This window comes from Schistocerca cancellata, chromosome 1 (genome assembly GCF_023864275.1).
Source record: "Schistocerca cancellata isolate TAMUIC-IGC-003103 chromosome 1, iqSchCanc2.1, whole genome shotgun sequence".
Lineage (NCBI taxonomy): Eukaryota > Metazoa > Arthropoda > Insecta > Orthoptera > Acrididae > Schistocerca > Schistocerca cancellata.
In genome coordinates, this window is record NC_064626.1 from 506,362,106 (window position 1) to 506,385,919 (window position 23,814).

Below are 23,814 nucleotides of genomic sequence, written 5' to 3' on the forward strand. Positions count from 1 at the left end.
TTATGTTGTGTTGACACATGTGAGATGAAATTTAATGTTGTGACTGTACATTATTTGTGTATATGTTTGAACATAATACCCGTTTACGCCATTTAGAGGCAAATATATTTGAACATGATAACAATTTAAGTGAAACTCACATAATTTTTTTCCGACATATTACATATCTTCTAACTTAACGCCATTTTTACACATTCGGATGACTGACTGCCTCATTTTAATACTACATTGAGATAACGTTTTATTAAGTGAAAATTACTAGTGGCATCCAAATAACGACGAAAGCATGTATACCACACCTCATACGGACATATTAATGAAGGGATGCATCACACTACTAAAGGAAACTGATGAGCACTGTGACAATCTGGTTTATTGCCAAAAGACATAAAAAAATTCATTTACCCAACTGTTCAGAGACTACACACACTTAATAAATGGAGAATGGATTGCAGATACGAAGTACAGCCTCGGCTCAGACGGGTGGGTATATAAAAGGGTGACATGAAACTATGTCACCAATATGGCCAATGATTGTGGAAAGTGGTAATGATTCAAAGTAAGGTTCTACGAAAAGCACAAACAAATACCAATACTCTCACCTAAACGTACAATAGGTTAAACTAGCTGCCTGTGAAAATTAGATCTGTGAAATGAAAGCCTGAAGCAAATTAACTGACTTCACACTAATCTCACCCCCTTGGCTACAGTGACACCGCATGTTTACTACTCTTCAGCTGTTCGAGGGTAGAAGATGGCTGCAGTGGTGCCTGAAATCTCAATGTCCAACTCAGCTTATTTACTCTGCTCTAAGTTGGAAACACCTCTCTCTGCAACTACCTGCAACGACCAGGAGTATCTTCTACAATTGCCTTCAAAGAAATGTTTTATACATTCCCCCCGAAACAAGTGTGTTCTAACTTCACTATACAAAACTTAGTTGGTTCTGTCCATGTTGGGATTCACTGACCTATTGCGCAGACCTTGTGAGTTCTGACTAAAGATAATTTAATAACAAATTTAACGATTTTCTACTTTCTCAGATAATGTTGCTATTAAACAAGGTCAGTTTTCTCCCACAGCATGGGAAAGAACGCAGAAAATCTCTCCCACTACAAGACAGATTTTCACTTACGGCCAACCAAATGCCACCCACATAAACATGCTCTACTACTGATATAATTACTGTGAGCCGACCACAGAGACACTTACTAGAATTTGTACAAGCGTTCCAGCAGGCCTGGGCTTAATGGGTGCTCTTACACTATATAGTCTTGTGTTTCTCAGCCAGAAATGATTCCTTTTCGCTTCTTGCACACTGCCTGGATTCCTCGACGCTCCTGCTGTGCTGACAGGGCTGGTTGTCTGCCTCTGCTCTCTAACTGCATAAATAATGGCTTTCAGCAGCAAACAGCTTTATGACTACTTCAATCTGGTAAGTGAACTTTCCTTTTGCAAGCCTGTTAAAAGTGCCACGGCTGCTGGAATAACAAGACTCCCTCACCATACCAAGTGGAAAGGAGATATAGAAACAATTACAAATGCGATCACTGCATACAGTTCTCATTTAGTATAAGTGATTTGGCTTGACTGACTATTGGGATCTGCCCTTTGAATTACAAAATAGGTTACTGGACAGTTTGAGAATAAACTGCAACATAAAAATATATATAATGAATGGCATTTAGGATACTGTAATAGTTTACAGCAACGTTCTACGCATATACCACATTAAATTACAATTTTAATTACATCACCTGTGCTATATGTCAATATACTGGGGGTGATCAACAAAGATTGAGGCTGATTTTTTACTGTAGTTTCCTGTCTGTGCCATGAACGTTTGTAAAGAGCAGGTTTTTATATTGTAACACCCCACCCGTCACTTATCTGGTTCACCCCAGCTAATTGACTAACAGATCAACAGAGAGTGCAAAACTGCCGCAATATCAGATAACGCAAAGAAAGTAATAAGGCCCTGTGACTCCTGATTGAACTGCAGTGGCAGTGTTGACATAAATTGATTCAGAATTGATCACTTTTAATTAAAAAGGGGTGCACATTGATGTTATATGCAGCTATTGAACACCAGATGCAAATGTTGAATATAAAATTAATTAAGAAAGTTACTTGGGATTTCAACTACTTGATTGAAAACAGATGCAGTCGATTATCACAAATTTATTTTAACTCACGACCTTCAATCATCACATTACAAGACTCTCCTACCAGTCAGTGGTAATAAATTGCGTTTGCCTGGAGTAAGGCTCGATAACTCAAAAGTAATTCCTATCGACTGACCCAGGCGTAATGAGAAGTGCGAGAAGGATTCTACAGTACACGGCCCATGAAACCCTCGTGGAAACTTTGCCGACGTGATCCAACAAATTAATCAGTGGCCGGAGCGGGCGCAATGTCACCGAATACAGCGTGGCGGAGTGGCGTCGTTGTGTGGACGTCGGCCGACCTCGTCGTGCTGCAAGGGTGCGCTCGTCTATTCACTCCTACTATCTTGCTCAGTACATAGATGAACCAAAACTTCCTATCTCCAAGCTCAATCGTTCCATTTGCTAAGTCCTAAACTGCAGTGATGCTCACTCTTTCTCAGGCAAGCTGAGTAAAGAACGCCACGTTCGCACTGTAGGCAAGCTGGGAACGGAAGACCTCTACTGAGACTTCTGCCAGTCCGCTCTTCGCCTCGGTTTCCCCTCCAGCAAAATCACTTACGCCAATTGCAGCGCAAGGCACGTTAATTATGCGTCGCTTCCCAGTGCCGACCAATGCCTGCTCTGGGAAGTGAACAAATTCCCACAAAATTTCCCTTCCTCTCAACTTCTTCTATTTAGCTCCCCCCAGGCCACCCATCAAGGTTAGCATCTGCACAAACACCAAGTTTTCCGGAATTCTGACTCCCAGGAGAGGACTTCAAATTCTTTGGTCCTACGTTCCCATCAGAGGCTGGCGTATTTCATGCTGTCGCTCTCACCTGATTTACTTCAGGCTCTGCAGACCGTGAATTCAGCGTGAAGTTGCTATAGTCACGAACACGCATATTTTGACCTCTGTTGACTGCTCCACCGTAGCTTTGCGCGACTTTGTCGCATGTTTCACAGAAAACGGGACGACGGACATTTATCCACAGGCGTACAAGTTCTCTGTCTGTTTCCCAGTACACCAGCATGGAGTCAGGATCAACCACCCACTCACTGTCACTCATCTTAAGGCGGCTGGAGGCCGCGCCGCGTTACCGCTTTCTCAGAGCTTGAGCCGCCCTAAGCTGCCTGTTTTCGCTTCCCTTCGCCGTTCCACAGCCGGCCACGGTCAACTCTAAACGTTTCCCTGGGGTAAAGTAGCGTCCAGTAAATCTACTCGTTTCCACAAAGTTTTCATGTCGTTTGAATTACTTTAAAACCATCACCCAACATTAATTATTCCAATACGTCCATACAAGATGCATTGTGCCTTGTCAGTCATTTCTTGCCATCTTACAATATATAATGTCCACGCAGGCATCTCGTATAGATTGATTGTTAGTAATGCTCTATATTGCAGATGTTCTTTGCGTTTTGCATACGAAAAAATGGGGGTGATGTGAGAAGAGCAGTAAAGCGAAATAAAATTCCGTATTCGTTTAAACGATACAGCCACTTAAACGTACGAAAAGCAGCAGCAAGCGTACTGTAAGGGTGCACTATCTCAAGCAAAAGTTTTTAGGTTGTTCAAGGAGTTCAAAGAAGGCCGACTTGTCTGTGTTAACCAAGGTGGGCCTGATGTTTCGGCTTCAGTTTTGATTGCCTTTGAGGACTGGCGGATAACATTGAGTAACCTCAGTGAAGTTTTTGAGACTTTCGTGTGGCATAGCCTCTACTATTATGCCATCTCCATATGAACGTTGTTTGTACACAATGGGTGTCACATCTGTTGACTGCGGAACAAAAGAATGTACGAATGGGAACAAGCCGTGACATGCTGCGTCTCTCTGCAGACGAAGGGGATGCATTTCTGGAATCGGCTATCACCGTTGATGGGTCGCGGCTGCATCGTCATTCTCCTGAAAGAAAACGAGCCAGCGCAGCATAGAAATTAACAGTTTTCCAACACCAAAAGGTGGAAAGTTGTTCCATCTGCAGGGATGGAATGATTTACCAGAATGTAGATCCCCCCCACTACGGTTACAACAGCATAGTACACTTCAATATTCAGTAAACTGAGGGAGCACATTTAAAGGAAACGACCACAGCATTCTCGGACTGCCTGTAGACTTCATCATGAAAATGGATGGACTCACATCGCAAATCAAGCCATGCAGCTTCTGGCTCCATTGAACAATACCTGTGTACCGAATCTGCCTTATAGCCCTGACATTGCACCGTTTGATTCTCTTTTTAGTCCCATCATTAAAGCCAAAACTTCGGGGTATTCGATTTGATAACTACGAATCAGTGTTAAGAAAAAGTGAGGTTATTCTCAAGGACCTCGCAAAGAATGGCCTGCACTATGTGTTAAAAGATAGCAGAGATGCTACAAAATGTGCATTCAAGTAGGAGGGGAGTACTCGAAAAAGATCAAGTAAACACTGAAATGGGGTAATAAACATGTGTAAGAAAATAGTCTAAGTCTTTGTTGATCAATACTTGTATTTCTATATCGCACCAGAGCTACTTTCTCTTTTAAGAACGTACTTTTTCATTTATATCTCATTTTGTACACAATATTACATTATAATTCGTTTTACGCTGCAATGCACATAAAATAATTTGTACTGTGTAAACAGTTTTAAAACAAACACATTTTGAGGGATTTTTTGAAAATCTTTTTAGGATTTATTTTTCTCGAGACTAAGGGGAGTTTTTCTAAGGCTTTTAGTCCTGCATATAATGGCTTTGATTGAATTTCGTGGTGTTGTATCTGGGTTCATGGAAGAATTTTTCGTTTACTTGTGTCATGTAGCTAAATCTTGAGAATCAATAACATATTTGAATTTTGCTTTAAATGTTGGTCTACGTCATTCACTCCATTTGAGGTTAGCTGTCATTCTTACTTCTCTATTCTGCATTTCGAATACTGTATTAGCATTCGTTTTGGAAGTGTCTCCCTACAAAATGTGCCATTACACATTGTAGATCGAATTGATGCATAATATGTAACTGGAACTCAATACTGCAAAAGGTTTCACTATTGCTAATACCCGGTGGTGACGTTTAGAGAGGAGACATCGGGTAGGACAGAGACCAAAGTGAAGATCGAAACATCAAACCGAACGCATTTGAGTCTCAATCAGCTTTTATGATCTCGTAGTCTTAGCTGTTACAAACACTCATTCAAACGGTGGAGATGTGAATGTCCGACTGAAAAAAAGTTCTCGTTTTCGAGTGGAAGGCTTTAAGAAAGTTTTATGGTCCAGTACAAGATGAGTTGGAGGATCCGGCATAATTAAGAGCTGGATGAGATATACAAAGGAGAGGTAGTGTAGGCTTAATGAGAACGAAGCGGCTTGTCTGAGCAGGACATGTTGCTCGGCTAGACAAGTATCAATGGCCTTTGAAATATATGAAATTTACTCCCTGCAGAAGTGGCTTTTAAACAGACCAAAGAAATATTGGAGAGATGAAGTTCATGAAGATTTGCTGCATACTGACATAGAGGGTGATGGGGTAGAAAGCAGGAGATAGAATCCATAACAAGAGGGGCCTTTTAGCTACAAGTGGGCCTCTGGTCCTGATCGTTTAAAAGTAGTAAGTTACCAGCAATTAATGTATACGCAACAGGAGACAAATAACGATGGCAGCATACTGCCGATATGAGTAGTAACACTAAATACGCATTAAATTGCCTAAGGAACAAACTGTTTATTTCTTCATAAAAAATCATAGGAGGCCTATTTGATATAAATGTATCACATACTTGCAACTAATAATATGCACATATCATCACATAACTTTGTGATAATATTCATCCCTTAAATTACGTAACTTTAGATAATATTCAACATTTGTTTTCAAAATAAATAACCCAATATCAAAATTTTAAAGAAACAATCATAGAATTGTGAACTTAATAAACGCTTGTAACTCTCAATTGTCTGCATATTTTTTAGCATCAGTAAGTAGTAGCACCTGCCCATGAGTTATGTACAGCTTGGTACTTCCGTGTCATTGACTAAATGAGACGGGGGATCTCAAGTTCAGGAACGTTCTGCCAGTGGTGTATAAGCCAAGCGTATAGCTGATCCAGACGCTGGATGTTTCCTACATCCTCTAAAAATTTAGCGTGAAGGTTATCCCAAAGGCCCTCTGTGCTGTTTACATCAGGAGATTGAGCATGCCGTTTAAGCACTGGAATACTGCGTCTTTGAAACCATTCGTACACCGCTCCGGCGACATGTGGTCTGGCATTACTCTTTAGCGACTGGAAGCGCCAAACATTGCAAAATGTGTAGAATATGAAGATTTGCTCGCTAGTTTCTCGTATTAAAAATTAGGTCTGTTCTTCTATTGGTGATCATTTCTCCTCAGACCATGACAGAAGTTCCTTGAGATTTGATGATCTCCTGTATGTTCATAAGCCTTTCTATATCAACTGATCGCCTTCCTATGAACACTCTTCTTGAATCTAGGTGCAAATCGGTACTTGATTCACCTGTAAAGAGGACTTGTTCCCACTGTTTAACCGTCCAGTTAGGATGTTGTTGGCAACACGAACTACAATGTACACGATTTCTGTGACCTTAAAAGTTGACGGGCTTGGAGGCTTCTCTCATGCGCGAGAACGGAAACGACACAGGGTTTTGCACTACCCCACAACGGCGGTCCCAGCTGTAACCAAGCGACCAGTGAAAAGTCAGAATGCAAAGTCAGGACTGGAGGGCCAATGGGAAACCGCTATTTTTCAATAGCGTGCATTCAAACTGCAATTAAGTTAATTTTCCAGATCGGAAATATCTGATTTTTGTTGAAAATCTAAAATACTGCTGCTTCTTTGAAAATTTGCCTACTTTTGTGTGAAATCGTTTCCTCTGAAAATTATATTTATTTGCAATAATTGTACTTGTTTGTGAAAATCGTGGGGTAGGGTGTTTTTCGTATTGCTGTTTTATATAGTGAAATAAGGTAACTTATGCGTGTATGAAGTAAAATCTGAAGCTTCCAGAATTGTTCTACCAGAAATGTTTGGTAGACTTTACAGTGCAATGGTAGAAACAAGTCCTGCATGAATGCTATCAAATGGACGTTAAATATATTATATGAAGTGCGGTTATTTTACACAGTGTGTAAACACATAGCACTACATGGAAAATTAGTATTTTTCGGCACAATGATTGATATTCACTCAAGGTATATCTATTCTACTCCGAAGCATTTGTTGTATCAAAACATTTTACATTTTAATTTAGATCATTGGTTAAAAAATTATTCTGTAACTAAGTGTAGGTTTTAGTCACGTAATCTGGACCTCCTAAATTTTTCTTATGTTTCAAGTCTTCCAGTATTAGTTCGCATTCTTTTGCAGTTTCCAGGAGGGTATTAGGAAGGGTTGATCAAAGAAAGTGGAGTCTACCTGAAATGGCTTACGCTATTGATGTAGTTCAAAAACAGGTGAGTTGGAAGAAATCCAGTGAGCAGTTTAATGTTCTAAAAACAACTCTTTGAAGGATGTCCAACAAGCAGTACACCTGAGGAAGCAGAAAAATAAAAAAGAGCCAGACTTACTCGTCTGGGTAAATGTGTTGAAGAGGAATTGGTTTATTACAGTATTGTCTTGCTATGCAAGCTTCTTTCTTCATGCTTATTCGCAATAACTTGTTAAAGATGGCTGTAGAACTGGCAGAGAGAAATAACACTGAACATCCTTCCAAAGACGAAATTTCTGGGAAAGTGTGGGTAGTTCTTAGATGACACAATACCAAACTGTCAGAAATAAATCCTACAGGAATATAGCAGGACTCTTTGTTTCAGCAAAGAAAACAAACAGAAATTCTATAACTTTCTGGTAGATGTTATGTTATACCTACTTTGCAACTAGATTATGTTTTCTCCGATTTAATTCGTCTTCTAAGTTTGTTTAGTGCTATTGTGATTACTTGTACTTGACATCCGGTTTTCACAGCTGTTTTGGGAACTAGCTAATTGCAAAGGTTTTAAAAATGTTTTTCAGAGTAATTTTTCGTTTATTTCCTACTACTAAATTGCAAATGGTGCATAACATTATAAAATAAATATTACATGCTTTTAAAACATACTTTTTTGCTTTTTCTATTTATTAAATAAGAACGAAATGGGGGGTCCGCTTTTAGGCACTTTCCTCTCTAAATGTCATTGGTGCTTGTTCACTCACAGCAACTGAGGCTTTAGTCTTAGATTTCTTTCTAACCACATCCACGGCAATCACGACATATTCGAAAAAGGCGGTTAAATATTTGTGACAAGTCAGAATTCGTTAAGAACGCAGATGAAAAAAAAAATGCATACAATGAGTGGTGAACTTGAGGCAGTTCGCACGCTAATATGAAGTCTTTAATTACACTAGCACACTGAACGTTGAGCACAAGAAACACAAGTTGTTATTCATGCTGGAATCTCCTGACGACTTTTTCCGTCGATGCATTGTTAAATAATATTTAATTATAATAAATCCTACCAAGGGTGATATGTTTGTGATAAATCTGCAATGAGCCAAAAACAACTTTAGTAAGAAAACGAATATAAACCTGCATGCTGGTGAAACATTGCGCTTTACGATCGGCTTCCCAGTCCTGACTTGTCACTGGTCGCTTGTTTAGAGCTGGGAAGACGTGGTGGGGATAATGCAAAGGGGTATCGTCTCCGATTTCGCCTTTCATGCTGTCTATTTCTAGTAGCTTGGGTGGAAAAATTGCTTTAGCTACATTTTGTTAGGCACTTCTTAATATTCTGACAGTTGAAATTCTTTCTCTAGAGGCTCTAAGGCACAGAAGTCAATTTCGTCCTGCTGTGGTAACCCTTAGTTTTCCATGACGCCTTCCTTCAAGACTTCCAAATTGTTGATAACGACTCCTCTTTCTCTAAATTAAAACTCTTCCGATATTTACAGCTGTTACTCCATCAGCTAGTGTTCCCTGATTTTCAGTTATGCCAGTCGCCTTAAACATTTCATCACGGTTTAAATGACGATGACCTTCCATATCATTAAATCTATGTCCTCCCCGATGGCTGAGTGGGCAGCGTGACGGAATGCCGTCCTACGGGCCCGGGTTCCATTACCGGCTGGGTCAGAGATTTTCTCCGCTCAGGGACTGGGTGTTGTCTTCATTATCATTTCATCCCCATCCGGCGCGCAGGTCGCCCAATATAGCGTCGAATGTGATAAGACCTGCACCAAGGCGGCCGGACCTGCCCCGCAAGGGGCCTCCCGGCCAATGGCGCCAAACGCTCATTTCATTTCATTAAATCTATTCTCAAACGTTTATTACGATTTACGCAGTTATTAGTAGCTCGTGTGTCCTGTTGAAAACACTCTTACTTAAATTTTGTAACAATACAAAATTACAGCATTGGTTACTCCGTCCGAGCACGCCTCGGAAGACCGAACAGTACCGATCGACCACCATGTCACACTCAACCGACTTGCATCATCGGATTTGGAGGATCTTCAGGGTCAGCACACTGCACTGCCGGCCGTGGTCGTGACCTGGAGCCGCTACTACCCAGTCATGTATCTCCTCAATTAGCATCACGTGGCTGAGAGCACCCCAGTACGTCAACAGCGCATGGTGGGCCGGATGGTCACCCATACAAGTGCCAACCACGCCCGACGGTGCTTGACTACTATGGTGACATTAGACGTTTGTTCAGTTTTGTTACTTGGTCAATTTTTTCAATATTTCCTATTTCTTACTTGGTCCTTTAACAATGGTGACGTGTGTATTTGAAAATAAACGTGTCAGAAACTCATCAAGTGTTATTTTAGATATCGTAATTAGTTAAGAGTTTAATGCAGCTGTTCTTCGTTGTAATTTTTTTATATCTTAGTGTCGTTGTTCTGGCCTTCGGTCCTGAGACTGATTTGATTCAGCTCTCCATGCTTCTCTATCCTGTGCAACCTTCTTCATCTCCCAGTACTTACTGCAACCTACATATTTCTGAATCTGCTTAGTGTAGTCATCTCTTAGTTTCCCTCTACAATTTTTACCCTCCACACTGCCCTACAATGCTAAATTTGTGATCTCTTGATGCCTCATAACATGTCCTACCAACCGGTCCCTCCTTCTTGTCAAGTTGTGCCAGAAACTCGTCTTCTCCCCAATTCTATTCAATACCTCCTGATTAGTTATCTGATCTACCCATCTAATCTTCACCATTCTTCTGTAGCACCACATTTCTAAAGCTTCTGTTCTCTTCTTGTCCAAACTATTTATCGTCCATGTTTCACTTCCATACATGGCTACACTCCATACAAATACTTTCAGAAATGACTTACTGACACTTAAATCTATACTCGATGTTAACAAATTTTTCTTCTTCAGAAACGCTTTCCTTGCCATTGCCAGTCTACATTTTATATCCTCTTTACTTCGACCACCATCAGTTATTTTGCTCCCCAAATAGCAAAACTCATTTACTACTTTAAGTGTCTCATTTCCTAATCTAATTCCCGCAGCATCACCCGATTTAATTCGACTACATTCCATTATCCTCGTTTTCCTTTTGTTGATGTTCATCTTATATCCTCCTTTCAAGACACTGTCCTTTCCGTTCAACTGTCCTTTGCTGTCTCTGACAGAATTACAATGTCATCGGCGAACCTCAACGTTTTTATTTCTTTTCCATGGATTTTAATACCTACTCCGAATTTTTCTTTTGTTTCCTTTCCTGCTTGCTCAATATACAGATTGAATAACATCGGGGAGAGTCTACGACCCTGTCTCCCTCCCTTCCCGACCACTGCTTCCCCTTCATGTCCCTCGACTCTTATAACTGCCATCTGGTTTCTTTACAAATTGAAAAATAGCCTTTCGCTTCCTGTATTTCACCCCTGCCACCTTCAGAATTTGAACGAGAGTATTCCAGTCAACATTGTCAAAAGCTTTCTCTAAGTCTACAAATGCTACGGTAATTTTCACATCTGTCAACACCTGCTTTCTTTGGGATTGGAATTATTATATTCTTCTTGAAGTCTGAGGGTATTTCGCATGTCTCATACATCTTGCTCACCAGGAGGTAGAGTTTTGTTAGGACTGGCTCTCCCAAGACCGTCAGTAGTTCATCTTAGTACAGTAGTGAAATGCTGTTGATTAAGCTCTTTGAGAACTACTACAACTTTTCGTTTTACGACGTGTGAGTCAGATGGAACTGAAATGTAGGGAGAACAATAATTTCGCCTGCACTTTGCCCGCATTGTGAGAATGCCGAGTTTTCGAGAACACCCGTGGAGAAGTTTCGTCTTGGGCGTCTGAGACGGACGACTCGGCCACCGAGGAAGGCGAGCGAAAATATAAATTGCAGCCGAGAGCTGAAGGCGACGTAAACTGGGAGGCAGAGACCCCGCTGTTACGGAGATGTGAGCTATCGCAGGGGGGACACGTCAGGGTGTGCAGGCGTCTCCAGCGATCCCCAGGAAGCAGTCGGCGCTGTCCGACTAGGCAGTCGCCCAATCCCGCTCTTTGTTTCTGCGACCCACGTCGCCCCGGGCCCAATTTGCAGTTAAGCTGGAAGACGAAGTGCGCCGCGGGCCGTGGGAAGTCGGGAGGCGCCGCACCCCCTGCGGGGTGGGGGCGGCGGTGCCCAGGTAGCCGGTTGGACCCAACGATTCCAGCTGCCTTCGGAATTCCCTAACGTGCATGTCGCAGTCACTTTTACGACAGTCGGCGATGAATTTAGTGCTGTCAGGAAGCGAACCTGTAGCGACGTGGTCGGCTGGCGAAAAGACCTTGAGAGAACAGACTCCTCTTCTTCCGATGACTGGAGGAACGCCGTAGCCATTCGCTGAGTAACGTATGATATTACAGAGCTTGATATGTGACTGTGCTAGGAAGTTCTGACAGTCGACTTGGAACGTTGCCTTGGACGAAATATCTTTCAGCAAGATGGGTGTATCGCTGTGTGTCTCATGATTAGGTACAAGCTACGGTTTGGCATACTACTGCACTAGCGAAAAAACTTCCATAATGCTGTCCATTTATTATCCTATTTCTCATAGCCATCTATTATGTATTGTTCCGAAGGACTGATGAATTCTTCTCGGGTTATCAGTCGAGTGGTGGCGTCGTCTTGTCGCAACGTTTCGATGAGTTTCGTACCCATCATCTTCTGGCGAAGTAATGGGTACGAAACTCATCGAAACGTTGCGACAAGACGACGCCACAACTCGACTGATAACCCGAGAAGAATTCATCAGTGGAACACGCCGAGAAAGACTACAATCGCATATATTCCGAAGGATTGTCTGCACTACTACCGTTTTTCTGGCTAACGCTCGATTATGGAACCGATATTCATGAGGTTTTTTTTCTCAATTAAATAACAAATAAATTACAAAACTTACTGAGATTGTATTATGTAATTATTAAGTAGCCTATAACACTTGCACTCAGAGCACATTAAACACCGTCGACGAAAGGCCTTTGCTGAGTGTAAGCGCGCTTTGTGAGTCATTGAATGCCATAATTTTTAACCGTGAACAAAATTTTAAATCTGCTTTGAAACTAATGATATCTAACGTAGCATGTAGGGATATTTAAAAACAATGTTTTAACTATACCACGCCATTCTGAAATAAAAGTTAATTTTTCGACAAAAAAGTTGTTATAAAAATGTGCACCAAAAATCGAAATTAAAATATAAAGTAAAAATCCTACGTAACAGAGTATAAGAAAGCCGCCTCACAAGTTACAAAAAGGTATACTTAAAGTGCATGTATATTTCGTGAGTTATAGCTGTCGCAAACTTGAAAAGTGTATTTCTGAAAAAAAAAACAAGCGCTTTACGTTACAACTTGTGTTTTTTAATATTGACATCGACAGTGTCATCACCGTACAATTGTCATTTTTTCGCCGATGTAGAAACACTCTGATTTTGGCAAAAGTATATCGATTCATTGGCTTCAGATTACGAATCAAAGCGCATTTTGCACGATTGGGACTACTTTTAGAACGTTTTCCATTCGTATAAAAACGTTTGTTTGTCGTTTCCTAGTACTCGCATCATACTTCATGTAAAAACCAAGTGAAACGACAAGGTAACAGTCACGAGACATGCACATTCTTTGACACTGTTTACCATTAACGAATCCTGTTACAAAGAGAAATCTTATTCAGAATAATATTTTAGTTGATACTAATGCCCTCTGGCCGTCCGCAGTGGCCGTGCGGTTCTAGGCGCTACAGACTGGAACCGCGCGACCGCTACGGTCGCAGGTTCGAATCCTGTTTCGGGCGTGGATGTGTGTGATGTCCTTAGGTTAGGTAGGTTTAAGTAGTTTTAAGTTCTAGGGGACTGATGACCTCAGCTGTTAAGTCCCAGAGTGCTCAGAGCCATTTGAAGCAATTGCACTAATGCCCTCTGTGATACTTTTTTAAACTAACAGGATCTCTATTCCGTCGCTAATTAAATAGTATTACACTGAATAGCCAAAGAAACTGTTACACCTGCCTGATACCGTGTAGGGCCCCCGCGAACACATAGAAGTGCCGTAAAACGACGTGGCATGGAGTCGACTACTGTCTGAAGTAGTGCTGCAGGGCTGTGAATAATCCGTAAGAGTACGAGGTGGTGGAGATCTCTTCTGAACAGCACGTTACAAGGTATCCCAGATAAGCTCAATAATTATCCTATCTGGGAAGTTTGGTGGCCAGCAGAAGTGTTTTAACTCAGAAGAATGTTCCTAGAGCCACTCTGTAGCAATTCTGGGTGTGTGGAGTGTTGCATTGTCCTACTGGAATTGCCCAACTCCGTCGGAATGCGCAATGGGCAGGAATGGATGCAGATAATCAGACAGGATACTTACGTACGTATCACTTTCAGAGTCGTGTCTATCAGGGGTCCCATATCATTCCAACTGCACACGTCCCACACTATTACATTGACTCCACAGCTTGAACAGTCCGTTGCTGACAGGCGGGTTCCATAGATTCATGAGGTTGTCTCCATACCCGTACACGTCCATCCGGTCGATAAAATATGAAACGACATTCCTCCGACTAGGCAATATGTTTCCAGACATCAACAGTCCAATGTCGCTGTTGATGTGCCCAGGCGAGGCGTAAATCTTTGTGTCGTGCAGTCATCAAGGGTGCACGACTGTGCCTTCGGCTCCGAAAGTCCATATCGATGATGTTTCGTTGAATAGTTCGCACGCTGACACTTGTTGATGGCCCAGCACTGAAATCTGTAGCAGTTTGTGTAAGGGTTGCACGTTGTCACGTTGAACGATTCTCTTCAGTCGTCGTTGGTTCCGTTCTCGCAGGATCTTTTCCAAGCGGCAGCGATGTCGGAGATTTGATGTTTTACCGGTTTCTTGCTATTCAGAACAATAAAAAACTGTTTTCTCAATATTTGTTGTTGTCGTCTTCAGTCTCCACACTCCTCTATCATGTCTGCATATCTCCCGTGACCTGCATTCATTCGCATCTGCTTACAGTATTCAAACCTCAGTGTTCCTCTGCAAGTTTTACATTCCCTTCTTCCCCGCCCCCAGCCAACACACACATTTCCCTTCATCACCAAAGTAACGATTTCTTGACGTCTCAGGATATATTCTATCTAAGGATCCTTTCTTGTCATGAATTTGTACCATAAATTCCTTTTTTTCTTTAGTTCAGTTTAGTACTTTCCTGTTAGTCATTTCATATAGTTATCTAATTTTCCGCAATCCTCTGTACCATCTAATCTCCATTTCTTATATTACTATCGTCTGAACTCCGTAACATCCACATTTCACTTCCGTACAAAGTTACATCCCATATAAATACCTTAAGAAAAGTGTTCCGAACACTTAAATTTAAAATCGATATTAACAACCCGTTCTTTTTTTTTTTTTTTTTTTTTTTTTTTTTTTTTTTTTTTTTTTTTTTTTTAGAAACTTTTGTCTTGCTATGGTTAATCTGCATTTTATATGATCTCTTCTTCGACCGTCGTCATCAATCTTACTGCTCCAGTAGCAAAACTCATCGACTGCTTTTAGTGTCTCATTTCCTACTGTAATCCATTCATCGTCACATCATTTAATGCGAATATGTTCCACTACCCATGTTTTACATTTGTTGACATTCACCCTAAACCCTCTTTTCATGATACCATCCATTCCGTTTAACTGTTCTTGTAAGTCCTTTACCATCTCTGACAGAATTAAAGTGTTACCAGGAAACTGCCAATTTATTGTACGCAGAAAGCAAGTGCAATATGTGATCAAAAATATCCGGACACCTAGTTGAAAATGACTTACAAGTTCGTGGCGCCCTCCCTCGGCAACGATGCAGTTCAATATGGTGTTGGCCCACCTTTAGCCTTGATGACAGTTTCCACTCTCCCAGGCATACGTTCAGTCAGGTGCTGGAAGATTTCTTGGGGAATGGCAGCCCATTCTTCACGGAGTGCTGCACTGAGGAAAGATATCGATGGTGGTCGATGAGACCTGGCACGAAGTCGGCGTTCCAAAACATCCCAAAGGTGTTCTGTAGGATTCAGGTCAGGATTCTGTGCAGGCCATTCCATTACAGGGATATTATTGTCGTGTAACCACTTCGCCACAGGCCATGCATTATGAACAGGTGCTCGATCGTGTTGAAAGAAGCAATCGCCATCACCAAATTGCTCTTCAGCAGTGGGAAGCAAGAAGGTGCTTAAGACATCAATGTAGGCCTGTGCTATGATAGTGCCACGCAAAACAAGGGGTGTAAGCCACCTCCACCAAAAACACGATCACTCCATAACACCACCGCCTTCGAATTTTACTGTTGGCGCTACACACGTTGGCAGATGACGTTCACCGGGCATTCAACATACCCACACCCTGCCATAGAATCGGCGCATTGTGTACCGTGATTTGTCACTCCACATAACGTTTATCTACTGTTCAATTGTCCATTGTTTACGCTCCTTACACCAAGCGAGGCATTTACCAGCGTGATATGTAGCTTATGAGCAGCCGCTCGACCATGAAATCCAAGTTTTCTCACCTCGCGCCTAACTGTACTTGCAATGCATCCTGTTGCAGTTTGGAATTCCTGTGTGATGGTCTGGATAGATGTCTGGCCCATTACGACCCTCTACAATCCTCGGGGGGTCTGTGTCAGTGAACAGACGAGGTCGGCCTGTACGCTTTTGTGCTGTACGTGACCCTTCACGTTTCCACTTCACTATGACATCGGAAACAGTGGACCTAGGGATGTTTAGAAGTGTGGAAATCTCGCGTACAGACGTATGACACAAGTGACACCCAATCACCTGTAGGTCTGCGAAAACGTTGTCGTCGTCTTGGAAGACAGACGTGCCTACATTATACTCTTCATGAAGATATGGAAGACAACGACAATCATGAAAGAAACTCCCTGGTAGCATGCAACAACAGGCCCAAGTAACATTACGAAAAACGCCTAAAAACTGCCGAAGCGCTTCTTGCCTGAGATTCACCCCCCACACTGCAGGTTAAACACCACACTGGGCCATCGGTGCACTCGTCTTACGAAATGTGAGGATAGGCAAAACCACGACTCGATGGATCAGAACACACGCTTCTAGTTCGCGACCTTCCAGCTTCTGTATAGTTTGATTCCCTTCAAGACTTGTTGGTTTATATGGCACTGTCAGCAATGGCCTTTTGTGAGGACAGACCGTGGTTGATATACAAAATTATTCCCTAAAGTTGTCTGCGACTGCGGGAGATATCTTCGGAAGTAACATGATGCACTGCATGAAGCTCTCGAGCGGGTGCTGAATTTACCGAACTACATAGGAGGCATAACCACTCGTCACATGATGCTGATTGTGGAAATATCTCTGGCTGTTGCAGTCATTCTTGATTCAAAGTAATCTATCGTCATTCTGCCAGCGCAATGTCGACATCCATATTTTATATATAACTTAAAAGCTTCTTCCTTCCTTTTGAAATTATTAGTGGTTTTTTTATTTCTTTATTTTGGCTTTGAGTTACCAAGCACCATACAGCCAACAACGCTTACAAAGTGCCAAAGAAACACAATCGCAAAAAAGCAGAATAGCAAAAAATTACGAAGTTAGCATACAAACACGCTTTTAAAGTAAAATAAAAGCGCAATTAGACATACATCAGTCGATGGCAGTGGTGACAACGACATTGGTGCAGAATTATAAACAGCGCTTTACAACAACATTATGACAAACATACATATATTCTTACAGAAGAGACAAAACATTGAATGACAAACACCGTACATCATACAGTAAGTACAAAAATAGCTGAAGAACAGAATTGCAAATAACATCGCACAACAATGTGAGAACTACAGAATAAAGACAGACGTACTTAACAGAAAGGCCGAAATTGACGAAAGCAATACAATCAACGGTATGTACAACAGTGCCAGTGACATAAACTGCACAAGAGAGCAATAATGAAAATGTAATGTACAAGTAGAGATCCGTACACATGTTAAAACGCAAAATTACGCAGCCGATTACGAACCGGGCCATTGATGCCATTTGAATATTAGGACCTCGGCAACTCATCAGTTACATTTGGATGCCGGTGGATTTCAAATACTCTGTGATTCGTTATATTTATCAAACCGGTGGAGTAAAACAGGAAAAGTGGTAGGGAGAGGATAGCCTCTAGCAAAGTTAGTCCCTTCAGTTTCTCAATGAAATGACATGAGTCTTTTACATAAGAATCAGTTCGGCCAATATGTAGTTGTAAACAAGATGCCAGATATCTTGCTATTTAGTATGTCGCACACTTTATGGCCTACCTAATGTTCATAAGATTAACCTTCCCCTGAGACCCATTGGCAGTACTATTAATTCCCCAACGTACCAAATAGCAAGATATCTGGCATCTTGTTTACAACCACATATTGGCCGAACTGATTCTTATATAAAAGACTCATGTCATTTCACTGAGAAACTGAAGGGACTAACTTTGGCTCCTGAGGATATTCTTGTCAGTTTTGACACAGTGTCTTTATTTACGATGATTCCGCTTAACGAAGTTGTGGTTTACATAGCGGATGTTTTCCCAGCAGATTTGACTGCTCTTTTCGGACACTGTCACCTCTAGTCAGTTCCAGTGTGAGTATGAGTCTTATGAGCACACTGATGGTGTGGCCGTGGGTAGCCCATTGAGCCCTACGATCGCCAATTTTTACATGGGAAAAGCTAATAAGAGACCATGTCGATGGTATCGATACGTGGATGATACATTTGTGGTTTGGTCACATGGCAAAAAAGCTCTAGAGGAATTCTTTTGCCATTTAAACAGTATAAATCCTAAAATCCAGTTTACCATGGAAATGGAAAAAGACAGTGCAATATCCTTCTTGGATGTCTTCGTTATGAGACAGACTGATGGCAGCTTGAAACATAAAGTCTTTCGGAAGGTTACACATACCGACAGATACTTTGCACAAGGATTCCAATTATCATCCACAACACAAAAGAGGTGTAATTAAAAGTCTAGTGGACAGAGCTGAAAGGATTTGTGCGCCGGAATACCTGGACGCCGAGTTAAAACATCTAAAGCAGGCTTTTGAGAGGAATGGGTACTCTAGAAAGGAAATAAATAGAGTTTTGCGACCGAATAACAGGAGGCCTAAGGACACAGTTTCTCTGCCCTTCATCAAAAAAGTAGCGGATCAAATCAGCAAGATTTTAAGGAAACATAACTTTCGACCGATTTTCAGACCAACTAAGAAAATAGGCCAAGCACTTCGTTCCGTTAAGGATAAACGTCCCCCTCTGTCTGCAAGTGGTGTATACAAGATTCCATGTATATGTGGTAGGGTCTACATTGGAACTACAAAGAGAAGTGTGAATACACGGTTGAAGGAACATAAAAGATTTTGCAGACTAAGAAAAACAGACAAGTCAGCCATGGCGGAACATGCTCTTCAGTCGGGTGATCACGTAGTGAAATTTTCGGAAACTAAAGTTTTATGTACTATGACGAACTATTATCTACGGCTATATGGAGAAGCCATCGAAATATATAAACATGGGGACAATTTTAACGGAAAAGAAGAAGCCATGAAACTCAGCCATATATGGACAGTGGCGCTACAGAATCTATGAGGAGTTTTTATCTTTGACGTACTATGATCGATAGTTATATTTTATCCTTGACAAGGCACATCTCTGCTATCACGTGGAATCCAGACCACGCCCACTTTCCACGGTATTTAGGCCGTTCTTCGACGTCGGACTCGTCAGTCGACAAGACTCAGCACAACCAGGAGCACCTCCGAAGATATCCAACGCAGCTTTGGACGAAACGTCAGGGATAGAAGAGTTCCATGGACCACGGCCATACAACCCGGAGGAATTCTCGGCAGCTAATTTCTGGTCAGATGAGTACAGGATAATATCAACAGCAGCAGAAAGTGGTATTATGGGAGTACGATTCGTCACGAATAGAAAAGTAGAGCAAAGAGTCTGTTACTGCGAACCGTTCAGTGATAGGGTTGTTCCCAGTCAACAATGCCAAACGATCATCGATAGCAAACCAACACCGACAACGATAGTTTAGGTATATAAGCCGACGTCGTAAGCTGAAGATGAAGAGATAGAGAAAGTATATGAGGATATTGAAAGGGTAGTCCAGCACATAAAGAGAAATGAAAATCAAGTAGTTACAAAGGACAGGAATGCAGTTGAAGGGACGGAGTAGAAGGAAATGTAACAGGAGAATATGGGATTGGGACAATGAATGAGTGAGGAGAAAGACTAACTGAGTTCGGTGATAAATTTTAGCTCGTAATAGCGAATACTCTGTTCAAGAATCACAAGTGGAGAAGGTATACTTGGAAAAGACCGGTTGATAAGGGAAGATTTCAGTTTGATTACGTTACGGTCAGACAGAGATTCATAACTCAGATACTGGATTGTAAGGCGTACCCACAATGCAGTAGTGATGAAGAGTATGCTGAACTTCAAGAGATTAGTCAGGAAGAATCAATACGCAGATAAGTGGGATACAGAAGTACTAGGGATGACGAGACACGCTCGAAGTTCTGTAAGGTTATGTAAGGTTATAGATACAGGAGTAAGGAATAGCTCAGTAGGCAGTACAGTTGAAGAGAAATGAACATCTCCAAAAATGGCAATCAGAGAAGTTGGAAAGAAAAACATAGGCACAAAGAACGTAACCGCGAAGAAACCATGGGTAACAGAAGAAATACTTCAGTTGATCGATGAAAGTAGGATGTACAACATTGTACAGGGAGATTCAGAAATACAGAAAGACAAGTCTCTGAGCAATGAATTAAACAGGATATGCAGGGAAGCTAAGACGAAATGCAGCATGAAAAGTGTAAAGAAATCTCAAAAGAAAAGATTGTTAGAAGGACTGACTCAGCATACATGAAAGTCAAAACAATCTTCGATGACATTTAAAGCAAGGATGGTAACATTAATGCGAATTCCGCTGTTAAATGCAGAGGAGAGACCAGATAGGTGGAAAGAGTACATCGAAGGCCTTTATAATGGAAAAGATTTGTCTGATGTGATAGAAGAAGAAACAGGAGTCTATTTAGAAGACAAAGGTAATCCAGTGTTAGAAGCAGAATTTCAGAGAACTTTGGAGAACTTAAGATCGAATAAGGCAGAAGGGGTAGATAACATTCCATCATAATTTCTAAAATCAATGTGGGAAGTGCCTACAAAACGACTATTCACGTTGGCGTGTAGAATGTGTGAGTCTGGGGAGTTTCAAAAAGAGCATTCCTGGCCAAGAGAAGTCTACCGGTATCAAACATAGGCCTTAATCTGAGGGAGAAATGTCTGAGAATATACGTTTGGAGCGCAGCATTGTATGGTAGCGAACATGGGCTGTGGAAAAACCTGAACAGAAGAGAATGGAAGCATTTTAGATGTGGTACTGCAGAAGAATGGACTGACAAAGTAAGGAACGAGGAGGTTCCGCGCAGAATCGGACAGGAAAGGAATATGTGGGAAAACAGGGACAAGGGGAAGGGACAGAATAATATCACGCCTGTTAAGACAACGGGGAATGACTAGAGGGAGCTGCAGAGGGCAAAAACTGTACAGGACGACAGAGATTAGAATACATCCAGCAAATAATTGAGAGGGTAGGTTGGAAGTGCTACTCTGAGATGAAGAGGTTGGCACAGGAGAGGAATTCTTGGCGGGCCGCATCAAACCAGTCAGAATAATGATGACACAAAAAAAGAAAGAACGGCAATGCTCAAGGTCTGCGCGTCTCTTACAGACTTGACGTCCAGAAAATACCTGTTGATCAGTTTATCAAACGTGGGATGAAGTTGAATGTCCGGGTACCATAATGAATAGCTTTCCTTTGGGCCGTGCTCCACCGTGTAGATGGAAGATTCAGGTGGAATCGCAAGCATTTGGCAGGCGCCACAAGAAGGGCAAAAGAAGGCGTATTCCGCACCCGCCTCAGATTTAGAACCGACCGTGTAGATCTGAGCGTACTGCGGCCATTGTGAGCTGAGAAAATGTTCCAGTTCGCCTGTGATGTTGGCCTCCGTTCGGAAATCGGACGGCAGGTATACCATGGGGGTTGGAGTGAAGAAGAGACTAAACGAAAAACGAAAGCAGGTGAATTCTGTCTCCTCTAGAAGGGGCGGAAAGAGATGGCGCCACTTCTCGTAGCTGTGAACTAGCAAAGGAGTTCTGGTCAGTTGTCGTTCATGAGGTGCCCGTGTGTCTCCAGAATCAAACCACCGCCTTAAGAGAGGTACAATCAGATATCGAAGATCGACTGAGGAGAAAAATATCAGACATCTGGCGTCTTGTAGACAACGGTATGACGGATGCTTCCACTAGCAGGACGTTGGTGGGCGTTGGTTTCATGGTTCTGAGGACAAAACGAATCACTCTGTAATGGATGACATCGAGCTTGCGCAAAGCTGATTTCGTCGTAGTGCCGTAGACGATGCTATCATAATCTAAGAACCTTATACAGAGTCAAAAGCATAATCGATTCCGCTCCCCACCATACTTGGGCAAGCGTAAGCAAGATATTCGCTGTGTTATCCACCTTTTTGCGTCCATGGGAATTTGCTGTCGAAGTACACGCCAAGGAATTTAACATGTGCCTGAACAGGAAATGTGTACGGGCCAAGATGAAGTTCGAATGAGAAGTTATTACGACGTTTTCTCGTGAATATCAAAACAACTGATTTGTCGGATGACTAAGTGAGTCCATTTTTTAAATCCCACGTGGACAACATTTCGCATGCTTCGGTAAGCCATTGGCGTGTTACCCAAAAGCACGACGAGTGGGCGTATATACGGACGTCGTCCGCCTACTAAAGAACTTTGACGGTGGGGCTGAACAAATTCTTTAGGTCGGCAACATGCAGGGCGTATAGTAAGGGACTCAGCTTCGCACTCTACGGCAGGTCACGAGGCACTAGACGGGGTCCATGCGACACATTGTCCTGACCGCGGATATACACTCCTGGAAATGGAAAAAAGAACACATTGACACCGGCGTGTCAGACCCACCATACTTGCTCCGGACACTGCGAGAGGGCTGTACAAGCAATGATCACACGCACGGCACAGCGGACACACCAGGAACCGCGGTGTTGGCCGTCGAATGGCGACAGCTGCGCAGCATTTGTGCACCGCCGCCGTCAGTGTCAGCCAGTTTGCCATGGCATACGGAGCTCCATCGCAGTCTTTAACACTGGTAGCATGCCGCGACAGCGTGGACGTGGACCGTATGTGCAGTTGACGGACTTTGAGCGAGGGCGTATAGTGGGCATGCGGGAGGCCGGGTGGACGTACCGCCGAATTGCTCAACACGTGGGGCGTGAGGTCTTCACAGTACATCGATGTTGTCGCCAGTGGTCGGCGGAAGGTGCACGTGCCCGTCGACCTGGGACCGGACCGCAGCGACGCACGGATGCACGCCAAGACCGTAGGATCCTACGCAGTGCCGTAGGGGACCGCACCGCCACTTCCCAGCAAATTAGGGACACTGTTGCTCCTGGGGTATCGGCGAGGACCATTCGCAACCGTCTCCATGAAGCTGGGCTACGGTCCCGCACACCGTTAGGCCGTCTTCCGCTCACGCCCCAACATCGTGCAACCCGCCTCCAGTGGTGTCGCGACAGGCGTGAATGGAGGGACGAATGGAGACGTGTCGTCTTCAGCGATGAGAGTCGCTTCTGCCTTGGTGCCAATGATGGTCGTATGCGTGTTTGGCGCCGTGCAGGTGAGCGCCACAATCAGGACTGCATACGACCGAGGCACACAGGGCCAACACCCGGCATCATGGTGTGGGGAGCGATCTCCTACACTGGCCGTACACCACTGGTGATCGTCGAGGGGACACTGAATAGTGCACGGTACATCCAAACCGTCATCGAACCCATCGTTCTACCATTCCTAGACCGGCAAGGAAACTTGCTGTTCCAACAGGACAATGCACGTCCGCATGTATCCCGTGCCACCCAACGTGCTCTAGAAGGTGTAAGTCAACTACCCTGGCCAGCAAGATCTCCGGATCTGTCCCCCATTGAGCATGTTTGGGACTGGATGAAGCGTAGTCTCACGCGGTCTGCACGTCCAGCACGAACGCTGGTCCAACTGAGGCGCCAGGTGGAAATGGCATGGCAAGCCGTTCCACAGGACTACATCCAGCATCTCTACGATCGTCTCC